Source organism: Mercenaria mercenaria, chromosome 17 (assembly GCF_021730395.1).
Source record: "Mercenaria mercenaria strain notata chromosome 17, MADL_Memer_1, whole genome shotgun sequence".
Lineage (NCBI taxonomy): Eukaryota > Metazoa > Mollusca > Bivalvia > Venerida > Veneridae > Mercenaria > Mercenaria mercenaria.
The window spans coordinates 23,214,159-23,219,344 of record NC_069377.1 but is presented as its reverse complement, the minus strand read 5'-3'; positions in this window follow the sequence as shown (position 1 = coordinate 23,219,344).

Sequence of the window (5,186 nt, the reverse complement as noted above, 5' to 3'; positions counted from 1 at the left end):
AAGGTGATATTAATAAATTACTGCTAAAATGATTTGCTTTAAGGGTCCAATAATTGCCTTTTCATTCATTCCTTTCACCAAGTACATTTTGTAATTGTTGATATGTGAGAAAAATTCTTCCGAACCTTTATAATTTTATATTGCCATGGGGGTTTGGGCAAAGGTAACTTGTTCTCATCTGCTGAGATCTATGAGATCACATACTAACATATCTTTGAAATCAAAATTATTCAATATGTAAGTCTTAAATAATTAGTATCAATTTTAGTATTTACTCTGCAACAGCAACCATTGTAATTGTATTTGCCCGATTGTTTAAATAACTCATGAATTCTTGCTTTGTCTCCATCTTCTCTTAAAATCTAATTTTTCACTGAGAATCAAACAAATATTACTTTTTTAGCGTGAATACTGAATATATTTTTGTTCAAAATAATTGACTGATCTGAATCATTTGCCCTTGACTGCTTATCCTGTTATCTGATTTTTATACTGTGTAACACAAATTTGATAGCAAACAATCTTCAATATTGTTTTTATAGTTAATGCCGGGATTTTGAAACCTAACATAATGCAGTCATATGAACACAAGCAGAAGAACTTTCTGGGTGCTGCAGATTTTTTGTGCTCTTTCAGCCAGCAAGTGACACAAATGTGTTGTGCAAATCTTATCTGACCTTCCACTGTTACTGTGTGACCTGTCTTACGGGGACATTTATATCTCTGACAATGAGAACAAAACCAAACAGGACTTTCATCTTTATTTTCATCCCCCTTTGCTTTATCATTATGTGAACCCTTAACTTAACCATTGGATTTCTTGTCATGTTTACTTTATTCAGAATGGCAATTTCAAGGTAATATAAGTTGTCTGTCCAGCTTTTCATTCCTTATTGTATTTCCCTTAACACTGCCACGTAATATGGCTAGGTGATAGAAGAACTGTATCTTTGCCAGACTAAATTGTAGTGTAAAAATTAATTCTTTTTTATTTGTTAGAGTTGCTGAACCGAATATATTATTGTTCGGGGACATCATTCACATGAAAAAGAAAACGAGTCTAGGTGAAAACCCACAGAGTCTTAGTTTTTGATGAATAAGGAAGATATCTTTATCTTTTTTGTGAAAAGAAAAAAGGTTTTGGAATACTCATTAAACATATTGATGACAATAGTAATAGGATTGCTGTATACAATGTAATGATACTAATTTGCCAAGCTTTTAAAAACTTGAGCACAACATATTAATTTAACATTATGCTGAATATGTTAGGCTAGGATATCTTTCGGAAATTGCTGATGTTTGATCGTTTTTATTGTGCTGATCTTCGAGATCAGTTTAGACAAAGATGGAATTTTGGTATAAGTAGCATGTCAACATTAGATCATTATGTTAAATTTAAGAGTGAATTTGAATGCGAATATAACCTCGCTGCAGAAGAAACTAATTCTCTTAGATTTTTTCTCATGACGTCTAGACATGAAAATGTTTGGGTACTGACAAAAAAAAAAGTAAGTATAGAAAAATTAAAGTACTACAAACATTGTAGAATCTGAGTACCACTCATTGATAGTATAAGTATTATGAAGAAGGATTCATTTGTAAAGATACCGAAGTTGTAAGATACTTTCGAAAAAAAGTTATGTTGGTAAATAATCAAGGAGGACTGGTTAGGTTCAGTGTTAGCCTCGTCTAACTGTTGTGAAATTGGAAAACGAAAAAAAAACAGACAAATAATTCATTACTAATACATTACTGTATATAATGTATATAATCACACATCTGTCTATACAAAAAATGCTATGTATCTTTTATCCTATGACCTGCTTTTCACACGACCCTTCCGTAAATTTGATATCATCTACAGCTATATCACCAGCATAACCATTTCCCCGTATTCCTTCCAGTATTATCTACAAATTATATGTCCATATGATAATGCTACGAACATCTGAACAATTCTAAGATTTGTTTTCAACGATTTTTTATAGCAAAAATTCAAGTTATATTGCATTTACTTATCGCGTATATAATTATGGCAGAAACGTTACTAATCCAACATCGAAATATTTTAGGTAAACCTTTAAAAGGATTAAATATTCTATACAATGCAAGTAACAGAAAAGTAAAATATTAACAATTTGCATAATTTCACCTTAAGAAGACAAAAAAGGGAACTTGGAGAGGTTTTGGTAAAGAACTTTAGACTGACTTTTAGAGACTGAAGTCAAAGACAATACACGATCAAAACATATTCAATAAAAAAGATCTAGAATCTAACTTGAATAGACAAAGACGTGCATGAATTCCAACATAATACACAGCTTTATATTATGCATGAACCAAAGCCCATGGCATGTTCGAAATTTGACTACTCGCATCAAAGGTTATGGAAATATGCGCTAAGCTTGCAACTTCCTGGGTTTGGAGAGGAAATGAAATGCCATATTCGGTGGGTCTTTCATCTTTATCTTCAAAAACATTTTAAACTGGAAACATTTGAAGTATTGTCCAAAACTACAAAAAGAACAAGATATATAACCTTTGATGTACGTGTATATATATTTACGCGGACTGTATTAAAATTACTGGTAAATAAAACACGTGTAACATAAATCCTAACCATTCATACTTTGTATAAATATTATTTACCTTAAGTGAGAAATCGAGATAACATAATAGCATTGCTTCCTATAGGAGACAATACCTACCATAAATGGTTTTGCTGCTTCGATGCTGATAATACCTTCCTTCCATAGAATGCCTTGGTTACCTTTTTTGTGCCACAAGAGAGATGTTGACGGTCCAGACTGCACATATACATTAAGTCGTCCCATATTACTACCATACATGTTATACCAGAAGGTGAAACAATTCTGTCCTTGCTGATTTGGTGATATCTCTGGGCTAATCAAGCGTGCTTTATTGCCTGCCACGCGTGGATAAGATGCTTCTATATATACATATTTTCCAGCTAAAACAAAACAGAAAATCGCTTTTGCCATACAGGTATGTTTCTTGCACTAGCCACCAGTTAGTTTACGAGTTTAATCAACCAAGAAAATATATGGGGAGCACAATTTACCATACGCTGCACTGCATGAAAAGTGGACTTTACTTCTGAATTAAATTTTCTTAGATTTCGTTTGTAAAATATTATTCCAATTTACTGCAAGTAAATTTGAAGTAAACTTGTTTTAAAGGTCCATTACTAAAACCCGAACGAGTATTATATGAAAACCAGAGTTTGTAGTTGAGACTTCCTATTTACTGAAAATATGGCCCACTGCATCGGATCTGACCAAATAGTCATGAATATGTCCAAGAATAACTAACAAATAAACAAAAAATGTTGCCTATGTCAAACCGAAAGTATGTTTTCCGACTGCTTACGAACCCGTCGAGCATCTTCGGATTTTTTCGGAAGAATCCTCCGAAACGAGGCTATAATTTATAAATAGATGCAAAATGTATTATATGCCCAAACGATAACGTGATTTTTACAAACTTAGCACATGGAATTCAATAGTTTTGTAACTCACAAAACCTTCATGAAAATCATTCTTATAATACATGTAATAAACAGCTATACTACAAGTTTGCGGAAGGACAATTCAGGCCCTTCCCGAATAAAAGTGTTTTTACAACTTCGTCTGCAAACTTTTTCAGTTAATCTCTTTTCAGTATAGTTTTAAGAATATAAATGAATAACTGTCTTACACTGCCGAAACAAAATGTGATTGAAATTTACCTAAATACACTGATTTATGTACATATGGCTACATTAATTTAATAAGATTTTAGACATTAAACACATTGTCTTGGCCTAATATATGTCACTGTCAATTTTAAACATAAACTTTGTACATTTCATATTTTTCGTGCAAGTCGTGTATAATTACCATCATGGAAATACAGTTATTTTGTCGCGCGTCTTTAAACGGATATTCGTTTGAAACAATTTTAAAATCACGTGATCCCGAAGAATTTCCGACCGATTACGGAAAAACGATAAACATGAAAGTAGGATAAAATGAACCCCCATGTCAGTCTAAGAAAATACAGAAACAATCATTTGTTTTCCTGTTCTTGTGTTGATTTCAAGGGAATATTGCACGGCTATCATAATGTTTAGTACTATATTACAAAATGTGTAGTCTTTTTTTAAGATTTATGTCTATTCATTTGTCTTTATTTTGCACCTTTAAGTATATTTCAAATGAAGGTATATTCAATTCAACGTAAATTCCAGTAAACTTTACAGCACACATAAAATTGAAATTAATTTTGTTAATTAAAAATGATACATGTACAAAACTCCAACTGTGTACCGGACATATCTATAGCTATAATGTTTGTTTTTTCAAATTTTGACCAAGATAAGGGCAGAATTACTGAATGGAAAATAAAATCAAATGTCTAAGGTCAGTTGAATGAATGAATGGATGAATGAATGAATGAATGAATAAATGAATGAATAATTGATTGATTGATAATACATGAATAAAAGTTTGAGTAAATGAGTGTACAAAAGTTCAGCATTCTTGTAGGAACTAACTAGGAAATATGACAAATAAATAACTGATAATCAATAGAATTGAAATAATTTTACGAATATAATCGTCAAAAGAATAAACAAGGAAAAAAAGTGAATATATATATTAAGCAAAATATCATATTATTCAAAGCCATAAAAAAGTTAAATTTGCTAAAGATTCCCGATTACTGTGAAACATAATGCAGTTAATATTTAAGAGTTAGGTCCATGTTTCGGAGAAAAAAGTTTGAACATCACCAAGTCGTAGAAGAAAGCATTGATTTACATGAAAATTAAACAGCATATTAAACATGTATATTATTTACAAAACCATTGTCACTTATGGACATGTCTTCGTTTTGATGCATTTGCAAGAACGTACCAGTGTTTAAACTTAACATAACATCGTTTTTGACAATTGTTTACTTTTATTTCTTTACAAATGGCATTCTGTTTTAAAGGGAAACAAGTCCTTTAGAATAGTTTATGGGACAGAACAGTAAAACATGTATTGAAGAGATTAGTTGTTTGTCATAATGTTGTTCGATTACTAAAAATTTCTGTTGTTTTGTGATATACTGCTAAACCTTAAATCAGACGCACTAAATTTCAGAACTTATCAATTACCTGCGGTCACCTTTGTGTCTGC